Here is a 19,908-nt window from a genome sequence, read left to right as displayed (position 1 = left end):
GGCAGAACCCAGTACCTCACAAGTACTTAAGAGATGTCTGTAGGGTGAGTAAATGAGCAAACATAGGAATTTGGGAATTTCTACCATTGTGGATCTTAGCATCAAGATTGAAATGGAATTTGAAAAGGCTTACCATGTTCATGAAAATACTTTCTGGGGGAGAAGGTTTTTTTCCTCCCTCAGTTGAGTAAGTGGATGAACAAAGTGCTGGATAATGATAACCCAGAGTTTCTAAATCTGAAATCCAGGGCATCTAGGAAGGAATGAAGCAGGAAGGAGTCAGGGTCTTCCCAGAGATCAGCATACTGGTTGTACCCTGTCTAGGAGCCCAGTGCGCTGCCAGTTGCTGGGACCAAGAGTGTGCACACTCGGCAGAGCCCCCAGATGCTGACTGCCTCCCACATCCTGGGGGAAAAGGTGGTGACGACTAGAGGGAGCCCTGAGAGAGCTCCCATCCGCCCCTGCTGTGCTCTCTCTACCAGGAGGCACAAGCCATGGAGAAGGCTCTGATTGTATTCCAACCATGACCAGAGTTTAGAACATAGGGCAGAAGAGAGGAGCAGACCAGGGCTCACCTCTCTGCAGTGGCAACAGAGTGCTTCATCTGACCGGGAGGATGACGGGTACTTTCATGTGCCAAGTTTAATAGGGAGATTCACAGCACAAGTGTTGACCGTGCTCTTGGAGTCAAAGGGGCATCTCAGTCCATGTTCCTGGCAATGATGTGGAAGCCCTGCTCCTGTTGCCTAACCCAGTACTATAGTCCTTCATGGACAAGCCTGTTGGTTCCAAAGGCCTCCTTTTTGGCCAAAGAGGTATAAACATGGTCACCTAAGGCACCACAGACAATAAGATGAGAACCTTTCCCAGGTGCTGAGTCGTCCTCTGCCTGAGCCAGGATGGCAGCCATCCTGTATCACAAGGAGGGATCTTACGTAAGTAACATCTCCATATTGCGTGTTTCACAGACAAGTGCAGCACATGCACCACCTCCACCAATAAACTGTTTTTCTTTTTCTGCTTGCAAAAGGGGCTTTCTCTTTCACCTCTTTCTCTTCCTTTGCCACGTAGGATCATGTCAAAGTGGCAACCGTGGTCTGGTAGAATAAAATCGCACCTGACTTGGAAGCCAGAACTATACTCTCTCATGTGAGTGAGGGGACAGCCAGAAGAACCTCTCTCAAAGCTTTCCTGTCATCTGCCTTTCTCCCTTCCCCCATCCCCTGCCTTCCCTTTCTCCTCACTTGTCCCCCAACTCCCGCCCCATTCTCTTCCTTCTCAGCACAAAAGTTGAGGGAGAGAAATTAAGAAGTGGCGAGGAAAGCCACTAGCATGAATATCTGGTGCTGTGTCTCTTGTCAAAAAATCAGGACTGCATTAGGAAAGAATTAAGCAAAACTCAGAGCTCAGAAGGGTGTACGGCTCACCCGTATCTTCATTCAGTTTCTTCTCCCTATTTAAATTTCACTGTATTTCTTTTTTTAACCTCTCCTGCGGGTCTTTATATAGAAGATACCACACATTTCTGTCATTTAAAGTATGAAGGAACTAGCGGGGGGGGGATCTATTTTCAGCCATATCTTGTTAGGATGCTTGTTTTTTTTTAATATATTTAATTAATTTATTTATTTCTGTCCTCATGGTGGGAAAAGAAAAAAAGTGGATTTCTGAGAAAGTCAGGTCTCCAAAGACCATGAGTGAAGGTTGAGAGTGTGTCTGGCCACCCGTCCTGTCAATTAGAGGAATGTATATGAGGTCTTGTCCTCCTATGAAACTGACATTCAGCCATGACAAGAGCTGGGTACACAATGTGATAACAGTATGATAAGCCTATTTACTTTGGTCAGCTTAAAAAAGGAAAATAGCGGCCACTCCCTCGCCAGGCCCACGGTCTAGAGATGAGTTAGGAAGGGGCTCTGAGAACAACCACTCCTGTCAGGAGCTTTCTCCTTCAATGGCCCTAGGACAGTAAAAAATGAAGTCCGAGAGCCATAATCACTAGCACAAAAGGGACAAATGGTGTGGGTAACTTTAGAAGCAGCTGAAAGGTGCCTTCAGTTCTGACAAGATTGGTGTTAATTACCAGCAAGGACTCCAGTATAATACTATTTAAATCATTTTAAATTATCCCTCTCAAAAATTAATTTTTCATCAAAGATTACACACACACAAAAAAATCATGATATCATCTCCGCAGCTGCGATTTAGTAATAATTTCATGTATTATTACCAATGTCAGTTGGATAAAAGAAAAAAATGGCACCCCACCGTGCTGATTCCAGCGCAGGCCATATATAGAAATTTTTAACTATCACTTATAATCGCTTTGATGAGCTTAAACCTCCTCTCAATTAACACCCTAAATGACACCAAGACATCTTAATGGCGGAGGGATGTTGGGGAAAGACTTTAATCAAATGATAAAGAGAAAAACACAGAGAGAAATGAGGACCATGTGCACACCCAGCCGGTCCAGTCCAACCTGAGTCCTCCATGATCCACAGGTCAGCTCTGTGGTGGTAGCGAGGACATGGGCAGATGTGGAAAGATAGAAGATTGTCCTAGTCTAGAAAAGTGAAGGCTTGCTTCCAGATGCATAGCAGGGCACTCAGACTTGGGGATGGAATTTAGGGAGGCCATCAGTTCTTTGAGTATGATCAGGGATGACAGAAAGAAGGGGATATGGGTCCCTGGTGGCCACCTTCTGTAACATCCCAAGGTAGCAGTTTGGGGGATCTGTGATTCACATGGAGGTACCCCAACTTCCTCTCAGCAGGGTGGTGGACTAAGATAGCTCCCTGGTGGGACATTTGAGTTATGCAAACTCACACAGCCAGGATGTTACAGAAGGACATTTCTCAGGCCATTATTTTTTATCACAAACTGCTGTTTCTGGGCTTGGGAAGGATTTGAAATAAAATGAAATAAAACAAATTCCAAATGAAAGCTGACCAGCATGACCCACTCTTCCTAAATCATGTTCACAGTCTCCATGGTGATTTTTGTTCCCAATTAAGATGTCCTAATGAACATGTGTTAGTTTTGCTTCCAGGAAACAAACCTTGCAATTAATGGCGCTGTAGGAACCCTGATCTCTTGGGCCCCATACATGTATTGGGTCAGAAAGTCAAGTCTGTAAAGGCTTAGAAATGGTATATTAAAACTTAAACATAGGGAAATGTGTATTTCAGACATGACTTACCTCTTCCTCTTAAGCTACTTTAGCCCCTAAAGACAGGACTAATATCACTGTCACTGACCTTATATGAAGGAATAAAGGAAATGTAAGCTACATTTTTAGGGAAAAAAATTGACACTTTCCTACCTGCTGCCACTAAATTCAGCATCCAGGCAGGGCCAGGGGACTCTTACTTTATGTCAGAACCCTATAAATAACCCACCAGAACACATTTCACCAAACAGGATTTGAAGAGGGGACATTAAAGAACAAATAGGATTAAAAAAAAAAATTCCTGGAAAGTCTCATTGACATAAAATAACAAAGACAATATTAAAATCAGACATCCTCCTGAGGGGAATATCAGTATCTTTTCCCTTGAGGACAAGGTAACTTGTTTGTTGTATCTGTTCTCTTCTGGTCAGCCAAGTGTTTTCCCTACCCTGTCCCTGCCCCACCTCCTGTTCCTGCAAATGCTTTAATGTTACATCACAGTGCTTGTCATGTATTAAAGTATTACCTTACTTCATTTTTGAGGTATTACTTTAAACACACAGAGACACATATGTGTTGTAGTTAAATCTGGTTCTTCCTCCCAGCCCCATGCTCCCAGAAATAAGACTCAGACTCTAAATATATTTACAAATACCTTGGCCATATAGATAGGCTCTATTCTGACTAGATCATAACTAAAATAATCCAATTATTTTAACCTACATTCTACTACATGGCTTATTACCTGTGCCCAGGTACCATGCACCCATATAATTCTCTCACAAAATTTTTTCTCCTCCTGAATGTTCCCCCTTCTATTTCCTGCCTAAACCTAGGCTTTTTAATTGACAGGCAGTGCATCCATATAATACACAAGATATTCTCTCTACACATATGTGCATGTACAGAAACACACACACAGTAAAGTGTGCTGATTTAAATACTCGCCCTTTATATTCATATATATATATATATATATATATATATATATATATATATATGTATATCCTTTCTCCTACTGAAATCATCCTTTGAAATATGTTTCAAACAGAGTAACAGTGACTCTTCTACATGGATAAGAAACTTCCAAAGCTGCTGTTCATTTAAGAAAATCATACTGTTGACAGCATACTCAAAGATAGTTTAGCTGGATATAAAATTAGAGGCTAAAGGTTACTTTTGTTCAATACTTCAAAAAATAATAATTCTACATTCTTCTATTGCTTCAGGGTGGCTATTGAAAATTTAGATTTTAATTTAAGTGTTATTTCTGCAAGGGTAATCCATATCTCCTTTCTGGGAGCATGTGGTCTTTTTTCCCCTCTCTTTTTATGTTCTTAAACATCAGTACAGATTCTCCTTAATTTACCATGGACTTTATCCTCATAAACCTATTAATAAGCCGAAAGTAAAATTGATTTAAAATGCATTTATTATACCTAAGCTACAGAGCATCCCAGTTCAGCCACATAACATACTGTATAGTACAGGTTGCTCCCCTTATCAATAGTTGGCCGCTGGGTGCTGGATTTACTCACTGCCCAACATTTAATGCATACATCTTTTGGGGAACACCTCATGCCCACATCATAGCACACAGCATTGTGGTTTTTACATTCAGAATGTCCTCGAGATTCTACTCTGTCACTGTTTCTTTCTGGCTGTTGCTTACAGTAACTTTCTTCTATTGTAGATTTTATAGTCTTTTCCCCCCACTGCTCTTCTCCCCAGGCATGTAGGAAACATAGTCTGATAAAACCTTCTGAGTCTTTCACTAGTAATAGAATATTCCTTGCCTTATGCCAATGCCAAAGCTTCAGTGTTGGTTTCATTTACAAAAAAGCAAATAGCTGATAAGTATAGACTGTTAATCCCTGCAGTGAGGTCACTTGACAGAGTCCAGGGAAGATTTCAGGGTCTGAGGCATGGAAACCACAGGTGAAAAGCCAGAAAACTAGTCTCTGTTCATATCTCCAAGAGTCTGTGTCCTCAGCCTTACCACTAACTACTTCGATACTCCAGAGAAGAAGGAACACTTCATAAAGCTAGCTAAGAGCTCTGACTACAGTCCTAAGTATGAGAATCCACAAGTCTTCTCTCCTTGAACCATCAAAGCAACCTGGTAAAAAAAAAAAAATGAAGGCATTCAAACAACCATGAAACCATCTTGGTGAAAAGACATCGACAGATTGGCCTAATTCTTGCAGAATAGGAAGGTATGCCTTACAATGGTCACACCCAAAGCAAGATTCTCTGATGCCACATCTGCAAAAGGTGCAAAAGAAGTACAGTCTTATTGGCTTATTCTAGTCCTGTCTATAGTGCTGACTTATGGCCCGGCTCCAACTTAGGAACTGAATTTATGCTCAAATCAAAAAGCCATGGGCGTTATCTTCTTAAGGAATAAAAGGTATGGACTGAAGACCCTTGGTCTACCTAAGTATGAGTTTACACAGCATAAGCTTTGGAATTCAAAAAGCAGAAAGGAAAAAGTTAAATAAAATATTTTGAAAGATACCATCAGGATACCGGTTTAGAATCTGGAGTCAGCTCTGCCAAAACCGATATATACTGGAGTCACATAGCTTGAGGTTTGACCAGAGCTCTAATTTCTTGTGAGTACAAGGAACTCTGGACTTTGAGTCAGAAGTCATGGGTCAAGGTAAGATTGACTTTCTCCTCCTCAAGTCTGTAATTTCTACTAAAGCAGGCCGACTTAGCTTCCAGGCCCAGAGCTAGGTTTTACCATGGATAGGAATATCTCTGATCTTCAATCTCCACATCGTATGACCATCCTATCATAAACTAATAAAAGACTGCAAAAGACCACAGTTGGAGCTGACATAAGGTAGCACTCTAAGAGCCACTGATCTCTGCCTTTCTGATCCCAGACAAACTAGCTATGAGGCTCTTGCGGTGGTCGCACTCAAGGAAATGGTTTCTTTGATGGTTGATATCCAACATCGACTTGATAGGATCTAGGATCACTCAGGCAACACTCGGGAGACATCTGGGTGTGTCTGTGACAGGGTTTCTAACTTAGATCACCTGAGGTGGAAGGACTGTCCTAACTGTGGAGGGTACCGTTCCACAGACTGGGATCTCAGACTCAATAAAAATGAGAGAGATCCCAGTAACTGAGCAGCTGCCCTCATCCCTCCTCTGCTTCTGGCCTGCAGATGCAGTGTGACCAGCTGCCTCACACTCCTACCCCCCACCCCCGTGGTTTCCCACCCTGATGGCCCGCTACCCCTCCTACTGTGAGCTGAAATACACCCATCCTCCCTTAAGTTGCTTCCTGTCAGGTACCTTGTCCAGACTCAGAAAAGCAGCTAATCCACTCACCTACTCCCTACCTAGTCCTTCAGCAAGACTCCAAGAACAGCGCCCTGGATATATCAAGGTGCTGAGTGAACCCAGCCCATAGCTGCCTTTGTAGGACAGCATTCCAGAAGCCAGCTGGCCTCTGGCTTAGAAAGCCCTGACAGTTCTCAGACCCATGCCAGGGCTATGCTCCACAGAGCTGGAGAGCTCTTCACTCCATCAGTACCATCGAGGGAGTCTAAATTGGCCCACTGTGCGTGTGCCCAGAACACCCCATTCACTCCTAAAGTGGAGTGCTCTTAAAAATGTGAAGTGCTGAATTTGGAAATGATGAAGGATTTGGGCACGCATAGTACAGAACAATTTAACATTACGGGGCTCTTCAGTTTTTTTTTTTTTTTTTTTTTTTTTTTTTTTTTTTTTTTTTTTTGATAAGCACTCCATTTTGGAAGGGACTTGAATAATCTCTTCTATGACCACACCGAGCACCAGTAACTTCAAAATTCAGTCATAATGCTGCAATAAGTCTCCAGTGGCCCCAAACTGGGGGAAACACGGAGAATTGGCAATTTTCTCAACCCTTCCACAGACCTGGAATAGCTTCATGTTTCCCCTCATCTCTCAACTCACTGCACAAGCTCAACCTCAAAGCTTAACGTCTGCCCCACCCCCCATGCTTTTCCACTTAGATGTGCCATACCTAGGGGCTACCGTCAGCTAGGTGGTCCCTGGTTTTTGTTAGGTTATTCAATCATCAGGAGGACTCTGCACTATGAGTGGTGTCTATCCTCACTTGACCCTGAAGGAAACAGAAACTGAAGTAGCTAAGGTGACCCTTGAACATCCCAGAAAGACTGAGGGAGAATAGTCTTCATTTGATGACGTAAAGGAAAGTGGACTTTCCTGACACAGACCGTTTTGAAGTGACCAATTGGAGTGGAGAAAAGCTATTGGCATTCATCTGAAACCAGAAAGCTCAGGTTCTAGCCAGCAGGGATGAATCAAACAGGGAGCCGCCCTCTGGGGGCTAATGGCAGTGGAGGGGAGACGACAGGAGGCGGTGTTTTGGTCTGGTGTTTGGTGATGAATCGCTGGACACTCTCACCCGATCCTTTCAGACTGTGAGGAGATGTGTAGACACTCAGCGAGTGCCCTCCACATTCTCTAAGAGGGGCCTTCCAATCTAGTGGCAAAGGTTTTCAGTACCCTGGGGCTTGGTGAACCAGGAAGTCGATCTTTGCCGGAAATCGGTGTTGCTTTGAAGCGCTGTGGCCCTGGATACAGTCTGAGTTGAAGAGCTCTGGATCTCCACCCCAGCCCTGTTCATATGTACGTGAGATGGGGAAGAAATGTCTGAGGAAGAGGGCACAGGTCTAAGATCTGCTAGGCGCTCTGCAGGCAGGGTCATTGTGCAGGAACACCTCACCTCAGAACCAGCTTTTTCCCTGGTAATGGGGAGTCTGACAGTCTGTCACTGGCACAGCCAGGCTCAGGGAATATGAAGGTACCATATTTCTCAATGCACAGGAGCTCTGACCACAGTATGAGCACAGGACCATGAGCTCAGACTCATCCGGGGTGTACTCAGCCCCCATGCTAAGCAAGGTTCCTTGGACCTCTAAAATTATCTCCACTTGGGATAAAAGGAAGACGCAGCCCAGGAACTTCTGTTGGGATTTCCTATAGGCTCTTCACTTACCATCTGCCAACTGTAATCCCGGAACTGAACGAAGGTTCTCTCCTCTTCTTCCCCGACTCAGAACCTCTCCCCAGAAGGCCCCAGCATCGTGGTTTGAGCTAGACACTCTAAGCTGGAAACATTCAAATCTGTGTCTCTGGCCCAGATCTTCACACTTGGTGTTTAAAGGCATCGAAATCCACCATCCTTACAGGCAGCTACGCTCTTCCTTCCTCCTGAACTAACAAATCCTTGGCTAAAGCAATTGAAAATGACGAAGCTCTGTGCCTCAAAGGAAAAAAATGGGGTGTTGAGTAAAGGGGCTTTGCTTTTGCAAGAGAGAGGTGGCTTTACATGTGGAGGTGCTTGGGTTAAGACCTCAAAGGTAGAGGCATGTGAACCAGCTAAAGTGAGAGAAAGAAGACCAGAGAGCCCTGAGGCCATGAGATGAGGCCACACTTGATGTGTTAGGGAAAGGAATGATACACCTTAGCTTTAACATCCTGAAAAGAGCAAGGTGCTTGGGGTGGAGGCTGCAGTAAGAGACCTCAGTCCACCAAAACTGTTGGGGTACATTTGAGACACAATGGAAAACACTGAGCATTGTTTAAATGTTTAAGTGTATTTTGAGACAGGGTCTCATGGATCTGAACTGGCCTCAGATTCGCTGTGTAGCAGAAAATGACCTCGAGTCTCTGATCCTCCAGACTCAGCCTCTCAAGTGAACTGCCACTCTCCTTGCTGACAGTGGAGTTTTCTGCACGTTGGATAGAAAGCACAGCCCTCGTCCAAAGCTCCCAGCTTTCTGCTCTGCAAGAAGCTTCCACTTCCGGGTGAACCGACTTCCTGCTTCCCTCACTGCCTTCCTGTCATTTTGTCCCATTCATGTTGTGAAACTTCTTGTTCTTTCCAGATCCTGCTGCTTGAGTTCTCCGTCGTCACGGGCTGACCATGTCCTCCTGTTATATATATATATGGAGACATGTTATTTATTATTTTATTAGTATTTTAGACATATGTATTTTATATCCGTGAGTGTACTGTCTGGATATATGTATGGGAGACATGTTTGTGCTTTTGGTGTCTGCAGAATTCAGAAGAGGGCATTGGATTCCCTGGAAGGGGAGTTAGGCATGGTTGGGGGCCGCTCTCTGGGTTCTGGAAACCAAAGCTGAGTGCTCTGCCAAAACAACCAGTGCTCTTAATTGCTGAACCATCTAGAGAGAGGGTCTTTAACAGGGTCACTAAGATGAACCCTGATCCGGTGTGCTTGGTGTCCTTGTGTGGAGGGAAATTTGATGACACAAAGATAAATAGAGGAGGCATCGTGTGAGGACGCAGTCCAGGTGACCATCTGTAAGACCCTCCACCATGGATGTCTAGCTCCCAGGAGCATGAGGTAATACAGCTGTGGATTTACTTGTCATGCCTTAGAAGATGACTACGATCCCGCCTCCCCTTCCCTTTCCTACAGAGTAACTTTGCCAAGGGATGCCTGCTTGCCCCTGAAATACGAACTCATATTTCATCTGTTTTGCCTGGTAAGGTGGCATCACAAAGCCAGGCTGCTCTCCTTCCTTCTCCAGGCGGGTGCCCTGTTTGAGAAGGTTTTACGGCAATTTTCCCAGCATGCACTTAATTGTTTATTGGCACTGCAGTGTGAAGTCTCAGCTTCCGCTAGGTAATGCATATCCGGGGAGATAGCCCTGTCCAGATCTACAGAAAATACCAAGAAAAGGGCTGATCCTGTTCACAAGAATTTCTACATTCCAGGTACCCGGTACCCACATGTGGAGCGACTCGAGAATGTGAAGAACAAATCAAGAAAGCTATCATCTTGGATCTGGGGGCAAGGATGAAGTCGACAAAATATGAAGAATTGTATTGATCTATAGTTTAAAATGCTTGCAAATATTTAACAAAGAAATCAGTTAATAAACTCAAATTATTGCCCAGTGAAGAGAAGGACTAGGGGGTGATGTGTTGGGTTAGCAAGAGGGAGGGATGCTATAGTCTACTTATTTTACTGGGGCACACACATTCTGACATGCTAATGGCTATCTTGTCAGTTAGATGTTGCCATGAACCAAATCATGGGCCAGTTCAAATGCCTTAGTCATGGCAGGGGGCAGAGAGAGAGAGAGAAAGAGAGAGAAAGAGAGAGAGAGAGAGAGAGAGAGAGAGAGAGAGAGAGAGGAGAGAGAGGAGAGAGAAATTTGAGAATGATGTGAATTTTTTTTTTTTAAAAAAAGGCAAGTTAGTTTAAATTTCTGTTTGGTAGGCCCCCAGGCCTACATGTCCACTGGGAATACACTCTATCCAGGGCTTGGTGAGTGCCCTTAATGAGGTTGGACATCTTAGAATACATGCATAAAATGGTTTTAAATATTGATACGATGTCATTGTGCGTGTGAAGATGGGAAAATGTCCATTCTCTGAATTAGACAGGCTCCCTCTCTCTAATTTATTCTAGGTGGGAACGAGTCTTTAAAACATTTGAAAATGAAATGTGTTCATAGAAAGAAGCCAGGGCAATACAATAATTATTGCATTTAGGGGGATGGAGACAGCACCTCTGGATCTCCTCGTGGAAAGGGAGGGAGATGGGAGTATACACCCTTGGTAGGTTGCGGTGGATGTTAAGAACACAATACAATCAAAACAGATCTTCTGAGGACAAACGATGATGCTCAGTCGGTTCACTGTGTGAGAGATGGTGGGACAGGAAGGCCCCCTGCCCACAGTGCTGCCATGAATGTATCTATCAGGCCCCTTCCAGGGATGCTTCCAGTGTCTGCACCCCACCCCCCTTCTCCGTGATGGGAGTCAGAGGCATGGAAAGATAGTGGAGAGAGGAGTTCTGCTGTGATATAGCCCTTCCTTTCTACGGAGAATGCCTCCGGGCAGCTGTCTGCCTCCTGTGTTCCACATTAGGGCTGTGTAGCAAGCTGGATTAGAAGTGTATTAAAGCTAGCAGGTAGTGCAGAGTCAGCTAGAGGTAGGGAGTACTAACTAGGCCGAGCAACCAGGGGCAGACCCGGGTATAAAAATAAAACCACTGCTGGCCCGTTTCAGTCCCCGTGCATCTCGGCTTGGGGACCTAATTGCACCACCTTGGATGTAAGGATTTCGCTCTGGAAAGCTGTGTAAGGGCTAGACTCCCTCTCCTATTATGTCCTATTAATCTTCCATCGCTTTCACTATGGCTGCACGCTCGTGACAGGCAGCCTGCATTGTGAAATCAATGGCCTGCTTCCTTGCCCATCACCACTGGCAAACACAATCAGCCACGATGTCCAGCACAGGAGCACCCAGAGGTCCAAGGGTCAGGGTGGAAGAAAAGGAACGGGGTTTTCCTTCATCCTTTCATTCACTCAGCCCATACTGGCTGAGCCCTTGCTACAATTTCAAATTCCAACGTGACCTCAGACAAATCGCTTACTGACATGTACCTCAGTTTCCTCACCTGTGACATGGGAATGATGGCAGCGACACCTTCTTAAGGATGCCGAGCAGATTCAGTAAGCTGACATATTTAAGGCCCTCAACAAAGTCTCTAGTTCATGTCAGAGCTGATAAACTCTAGTGGCTACTGAGGCTCCTAAAGCCTGTCACACATTGCCTTTTGTATCCAGAGAGACAGAAGCCTAGAGACTTGTAGGTAAAAATGAAACATGTTTCAGTGTGACACTGACCACCAATCATTGTCCCAACCTCAACAACGTAACCCAGAGCCTTGGAATTACTATTCCAGGCCTTTTTGCAAACAAGAAATTCAGCCTTGTTGAGATTACTTCAACAATGCTGCAGCAAGCTGTGATGTACGCTCCCTCATCTCTGGTCCAGGCAGGCACTCCAGAAGAACCTGTCTGTACTTATCCTGGACTGGCCAAGTGAGCAGAGTTCCATCCATGGGCCTGTGCACTGGTAGGAACCCACCCTTAGCTCAGCGTGATAGCAGAGGGCAGAGCTATGCATCCAATTCTTAGCAACACACAAACCAGGCAGGATGGGGGCATGCCTGTCATCCCAGAACTCAGTGTGACTAGAAGAATCAGGAGTTCAAGGTCACCCTCTGATACATAGTGAATTTGAGGTCAGCCTAGGCTATGTGACAAATTGTCTGTAAACAAATACACACAGGACTTCAGAGGTGAGTTCCCATGCAGCTGTCAAGTGTCAGAACAACTACAGTGACCTGTCCCTTCTCTGACCCTCCCTCCTTTGCAGATGCTGGCAGAGACCCTGTCTGCCTGTGGCCCCCTCCCACCAGCTGTACGCATGCGTGGTCTTATGATCTGCAGAGGTAAAGCAGTGGCCATGAGACCCAAATGGGGCAGAGCTACTAGCCATGCGAATTTAGCTCATGGCTTCCTCCCTCTAGTTACCTCTGGGGATGGCAGGATTCTCTGGCTGCCTGGCTGGCACAGTTGGGATGGGGATGCCATGAGAGGATACCTGGTGCTCTGCAGCAGCTTGGCGGATGATGATGCCTAAACACAGAGAAGACAGTACACCAAAAATAGTTTATGACTGGGTCCTCGAAGGCTTTCTATGAAGAGACAGAGAGTGTTGATAGCTCAGCCCTAAGTTGGGATGTCTGTATCACACCCCTTCCCACCAAGGCTCAAGGGTCAGAAGATGGGGCAGAAAGAATATGAGACCCAGAGGCTCTTGCAAGGAAGCAATATTTTCCAGACACAACAGGAACATTACAGACAGGACCCTACAATCAGACAGCCTGTACATGATAGAGGAAGACAGAATCCCCAGGTGGAAAGGAAAGGGAGGCAGGAAGTCCTGCCCTTGGCTGTGGAGCCATTTGTAAGCAACGGATGATGGGAGGGGGATTCAGCTTTCTACCAGAGTCTGGGCCTAGCAGAGGGCAGAGGATGGTCCCACACCCCACACTCACAAGTATTCGGACAGCATAAGTGAGGCTTTATGGCTTTAAAAGGGAGAAAACCAAAGTTGGATGAGTTGGGAGGTATGGGTGGATGAGGGAGAAGTTGGGATTTTTATATTATCAAAACACATTTGATGAAATTCTCAAAGAATTAGTAAAATGTTCTATTAAAGGGAATTTCACTGAAGTCAGGCTAGAGCTTAGCAGTGGTTATGATGTTTGAGCCCTAAGCTAGACACCATGAGAGAGAGAGAGAAAGAGAGAGACAGAGACAGAGACCAGAGAGACAGAGAGACAGAGACAGGGAGACAGAGACAGAGGCAGAAAGAGAGGCAGAGAGAGAGAGACAGAGACAGAGGCAGAGAGAGAGACAGAGACAGAGGCAGAGACAGAGGCAGAGAGAGAGACAGAGAGAGACAGAGAGAGAGACAGAAGCAGAGACACACAGAGACAGAGAGACTTACTGTAGAATGACCATAAAGTACAAAGGAATGCCCACTTGAAAACTCCAATGCTGAAGTGTGAGCATCACTTCCAGTCGAAGAGGTGGGCTTCACCTCACTCCAGCCGCTTCTGCAGTTTGTCCTAAATGGCCAGGTGTAGTGTGGCTCTTGGTGTCTGATAATACACACAAGACCATCTCTTGAAGAGTGGAAAACGCCATGCACAAATTTACCATCCCCATGGCTGACACCACCATCATCACCATCACCACCACTGCCACTGTTGTGGTTTATAAAAAGAAAGAAGAGCCAGGATTATGTAGGTAGAGGCATGGTGTAATGAGGTGGGAGGGGTGCCTCTGCGGGCCCATGCTGAGGCATCCCCTCCCCCTGAGTTACCAGCCATTGATAGATATAGTATAGAATAGAGTTTTATTTAGGGCATGGGGAGGGGAGTTGAGAAGGGAGGAGAGAGGGGGAGGGAGAGGAAGAAGGGAAAAGGGAGAGGGAGAAAGGAGAGAGGGAGAGGGAGATAGAGAAAGAGAGAGAAAAGAGAAAAGAGGAGAAAAGAGGAGAAGAGAGGAGAGGAGAAGAGAGGAGAGGAGAGAAGAGAAGAGGAAAGGAGAGGCCAGGAACATGTGGAGAGAGGGAGAAAGGTATTGAGCATAAGAGAATAAGAGGATAAGAGCATGAGGAGAGCGTAGACGTCTCCTTTTAGAGTGAGTCAGGCACACCTGCCTGTTGCCACGTAACTGTAGGGTGGAGCCAAGAAGGAATGCTAACAGCTACCACCACCACCATCATCATCACCACCACCACAAAATCTTTTCTGTGGTTTTGCACACACATCCATATACCTATCATTTGACAACACAAATAGAACTTAAAAGAAAAAGAACAGTAAAAAAGCAAATGGGGAGAGGGAGAAAAAGAGGAGAAAGGAAGATTGATTTAAAAAGAATGACTTTAGATTGTGTCCCTTTGGCCTCTCTTGGATAACCTTCCCCAAGCCACATGTATGAACCCATCAAAAAATAGGAAAGCCATTGAGATAAAGAACATTCTAGAAACTTCAGTGAGCGTTGTCAGCTGGAGACCCTTGTTCACCTGCTACCACTTATTGACCATACATAAACACATGTGGCTGATCCAACCTGGTTCTTCAGTCAGGAAACAATCCTTCAAATGGCCCCTTTCCCCAGTCACAGTGCATTCTGCCTCTGTGGCATGTTATATCCGACTCAGGCTCTCTGGGAGAGGTCACCAGGCCCTCCATCCACTCAGTGGGACATGGGAAAAGTGTACCCATGTTACTGTGAGTCCCTTGTGCCTCCTTAGCCTCCTGAATCTCCCACCAGGTGAAAAGGGAGCTAACGTAGTTGCTGATAGGCCCATGGAGAAGTCAGTCACAACCTATATGCAAAGGTCTTTGAACTTAACAGGTGTGCAGAAGAAGTTAAGTCATTCTCTTTCCAGTTCTACACACGTCATTTTTTTTTTTTTTTACCTCTAAACCACTCAGCGCATCACCTCCTGTATTCTAATTTAATGAGTTCCTTTCTTGCACTTTGGACTATGGGATTCCTGATGGCCATCTGGTAGGCATTAGAGCCATTTAGGAGACATCACCAGCTCTCTGCTTCCCTTGCCAGCATCCTTGGCTCGGAGGATAGCTGTGTGACCAATTCTGGCCCTCAGTGTGAGTGGAAGTTTGGTGCTTAGAGTTTAATTGCTGGGCCTAATCCTCTAAAACTTCATCCCTACTAAAGCTAGGCTTGAGATGCTGATGGTTCTGCCTGCAGTGAGTAACTCCACAGTGAGGAGACATCAGAGATGGAACCAGCTGGTCTAATTAGATGGCCCTTAGCTTTATCAGTTAATGAAACTGAGAAGAGAGTTGCTCTCAGAGCATGAGCTACCTCATCCTGACTCATGCACAGTAGCATGTATCTGTCATGCCACGTGATTACATGCAAAGTTCTGGGAGAGGATATTGATTTTTAGTTGCTGTAACAAAATCCAGACAAAAGCAACTTCAGGAAAGAACAGTTTGCTGTGGCTTTACAGTTGCGGGTGTATAGTTTATCATTGAATCTACAGCAAGAAAAACATTTCCAAAGCTTACTTTCTCTTTTTAATTCAGTCTGAGACCCCAGATATTGGGATGGATCTTCCCACCTGTCTTAATCAGGGTTGCTATTGCTCAGATGGAACACCAGGGCCAAAGGATGAGGCAAGTTGAGGATGAAAGGGTTCATTTGGCTTATACTTCCATATCTCTGTTCATCACTGAAGGAAGTCAGAACAGGAACTCAAGCAGGGCAGGAACCTGGAGGCAGGAGCTGGTACAGACACCATGGAGGGGTGCTGCTTACTGGCTTGCTCCTCCTGGCTTGCTTAGCCTCCTTTCCTTTAGAACCCAAGACCATCAGTACAGGGATGGTATCACCTACCATGGACTGGGCCCTCCCCCATCAATCACTCAGTAAGAAAATTCCTTACAGCCTTGCCTATAGCCAATGTTATGAAGGCATTTTCTCAACTGAGGTTCCCTCCCCTCAGATGAGTTTAGCCAATGTCAAATTGACATAAAATTATTCTGCACAAGATTTTGATAACCAACTTTAGATAGCCCTCCACAGGGATCTTCAGAGATACTTTCTATGTTGATTTAAGTCTCATTAAAGGGCAATCAGGATCAGCCATCACAGGCTCCTCGTCTGAGGAGGCAGGAATGAACTTCTAGACACTGACATATCAACACTAAGTACAGAAGATATAATAAACAGGATGGTATGATGGCCACTTACTCCCTCCAGTCACGCTAACCCTGGAGGACATGGTGAGGAAGAAGAAATTGTGTTTAGGGAGGAACAGTCAGTTCTTTTTTAAAAGTCTGAATGGTACAATCATCACCAGAAACATGGAAGGCAACAGAGGAAAACACATCCTTAAAACAAAATTGACATCCGTGCAGCATGGGAACTGCTCACACAGACCTGGCTGTCACTGCCACATGTGACTGCTCAAAGCAGCCAGGTCATCATCACAGCCAGGGGGGCAGTTTGCCCAAAGACTGTGAGGGTAATTTTCCCCTTAATTCATCTGAAAGACCCACGGGCCCTGCTCCTCAAAGAAGTGCACTTTCAAGTCATGTTCCCAGCATGAGGGCAGAAGCTGGGTGAGGACTGTATGTCATGAGCCTGATGCTCAGATTGCTGCACCACCACTGTCATCGTTTCTATGTGTGGTCTGTAGAGAAGCCATTCTTCATGCACACTACATTGACTGAGGGGGTCCCTGAAAGATACCTATCTATCTGTTCATATAAAGCTTGGGACTGGGGGCCAAAAATTCCTAGGTTGGACGGAGCCATGGTCCCTTTCCCTCCTGACTGTGACACTGGGTTTGTTAGTTGACTTTCATTTCTATGGAAAATGGAATGCTGTGAGAGATATTTATTTCTTTTACATTTATTTATTTAGGGGTTATGCATGTGCCATAGGGACAGTGTGGATATCAGAGGTCAGCCTGTGCAGGAATTCTTCTTCACTTTCCTCATTGTAGGTCCCAAAAAACTCAAGTCATCCAGCTTAGCAGCAAGCACCTTTTATCTGCTGAGCCAACCAGATGGCCCATGAAAGATATTTAGACATCCAGACCATATTAGTGCAGTTGCTGCTATTGTTATAGTTTTCATTATTTTATTATATTGATATATTATCATCAACAGCATCCCATCTAGAGGCCACTCAACTGGTAAATAGCAGAGAGGACTCTTTGACTAAAGTGTCTCATGGTAGACCTTGAGGGGCCCCATGACAGGCAGGTGTGGCCATGGTAATCGAGACAATCGTCAAGGGTGAGACCTCCAGCCCAAGGCCTCCATGTGAAATCAACTGAGCCAACTGCCCAGGGGCTGCTGACACCAAATTGAGCTAGGGCATCACATGAAGTTTGTCAATCCTTGGTTCTCAGGGGTGCAGCTTCACAGTGCCACACCCAATCCAGGCTCCCTCAGTCCTAATTATCCCAAAGCCAGTCATCTGGGTAAGTTTAATATCAAACTCGGCAAGTTCGAACATCAAGCTCAGGCTTTCTTTGTAGGTTCTGGAAGAAGCCATAACAGCTCGATTCCTGCGGGCTCTCACTGATGTAGCAGGCTAACTGATGAGAGAATACGGCCTGGGAATTGTTTGGGGTGTTCCTTTCCACAGCTACACGACATAGAGACTCTAACATTTCTCAACTGGATCCTTCCAAGACTAAGATGCAGCCATCAGTGGAAACTCAGAAGTCCTACATATTGGTTGGAGAGCAGGGAAAGACTTCCGGAGAGCAGGGAAAGACTTCCGGAGAATGGTCTGTTCTCATTAGAGAGTCTGAGAGTGTCCTTCCAATTTGTAAATTGCCAAAGACTCAGAAGTTGTCTTTGGAAAGTTGGAAACTCTCCCCCACTGAGTTGCCTCAGATGCTGTTTTCCTACTGACATCAAAGGAGGCCGTTCCATTGATCATTTCCTAGTGATTTGACTGAGGGGATTTAGACTTAGCAAGAGCCATTGATTGTAATGGCAATTGCTATTGACTGAAGGAGGTGTCTGCCTCTGATTGGGTCCCCCAGATGAGTTGGTATCCTTTTTCAATCATCTACAAATCAATGCTCAGCCATGTCCCACTTTCAAAGTCTCATCTAATCACATGGCACCAAGTTTTAAACTTTCAGAAGAGCCTTTCCCGGGCACAGCCATAGTAAGATACAAAGTCACCTAGTCCTTCCCTCGGGGTCACAGATCTTAGAGGAGAACCTACAATTGCCACATTGCTAAACCAGCACAATTGCTAACTTTATTCTAAACCGTTATAACCACAGACGAGTATGGCTCTCATGTCTCATCAAGAAAGCTTTTCTCTGCGATAGATGGAGCCCATTGCAGAGAAGCCAGTAATTGTGCAGTGCCTGGCCCCATCAGATGTAATGTAGGAATTCATTACATCAGATTCACTACAACACACCTCCTGCACATAAGGCTCAGGAATTGCATCAGAAGAGGGGACAAAGATTTTAAGAGTATGCCAACAACACAGCTGCCTAATAAGATCTGAACAAGGGCAATGCCAATAGACACGCTAATCTGGAAAGGGAAGAGCTCATGGGTGCCACTCATAGAGAAATAACTAAGGTGCCTAAGGAACCCTGAGAGTGTGAGAATCAGTCGTCCACAATTAGGAATGAGGCTCCTAATTGGTTATCCAATACCAACTGGTCAACCTGGAAATCATATAAACACAAATACACAAATAATAGCCTGCGTGGGTCTGTCTTATTTTATATATTTTTATATATTTAAGCATATATGTATTATTCTGTGTGTGCATATGCATGGGGGAGGGTGGGTGTGGGTGTGTGTAAAACAGTACAAATTAAAGAAAAAGAGGCCATGACTTTGGGAGGGAGTAGGGAGGCATGGAAAGGATTGGAGGGGAGAAAATGAAGAAGGAAATGATGGAATTTGGCTCAGTGGTTAAGAGTACTGGATGCTCTTACAAAGAACCAGGTTTCTGTTCTCAGTAGCTACATGGTGGTCTGGAACTCTGGTTTGAGGGTATCAGAGCCCTCTTCTGACTTTTACAGGTACTACATGCCTGTGAACACACAGGCAGACTCCTTAACCCATGCCTGTGAACACACAGGCAGACGACTCCTTAGCCCTGACTCCAAGACACTTTCCACTTCAGCGGACACGTCCCCTCCCTTCCCTTCTCTATCCACATTGCCTTGAACTTTCCAATTATTTCTCGGTAATACAGACTTTTCTTTGTTATTGTGCAACCAACAACAGCAGCAACAAAACAGTAAGATGGTTTAATAAAGCCGAGAAGACCCACAGTAACAGTGTCCATTGTCTGAGTTGCCTACTGTCCAGGCAGGGATCCTGGGACAGTCACAAGCCCTGGGCTCTGAACCAAGAGCTGGTATTTCCAATCCCAAGTACAGGCCCAACACAACAGATTAGTAAAAACAAATGCAGACATTTGCTGGGGTTGAGTCTGGACTTGAATTCTGGCACCACCCCTTGTAAGTAGCTGTGTGATGCCTAACACTTCTCTCAGGGTTTAAATTTTCTCAGTTGTGACATCAGGAAAATTACTTATTTGTTTGAGACCTGGGTGCTAGAGTCCTGGAAGAGATACTTCAGGAAATATTTGATACAGAGCATAGGCCTCCTGAAGGCAGCTACTGATATTTTTGTTAGCAATGGGAGTCTTGTCTGTGTATTTCAACTTCTTCTTTAGAAAATGTCCAGAGAGCTCTTTCAAAGCCAGTACTCTGTAAAGACGAAGCCATATTTAGCTTGAACCCCAAGACTGTGATACTCAATGGT

This window comes from Mastomys coucha, unplaced genomic scaffold (genome assembly GCF_008632895.1).
Source record: "Mastomys coucha isolate ucsf_1 unplaced genomic scaffold, UCSF_Mcou_1 pScaffold6, whole genome shotgun sequence".
NCBI classification, from domain to species: domain Eukaryota; kingdom Metazoa; phylum Chordata; class Mammalia; order Rodentia; family Muridae; genus Mastomys; species Mastomys coucha.
This window is presented reverse-complemented; position numbering follows the sequence as displayed.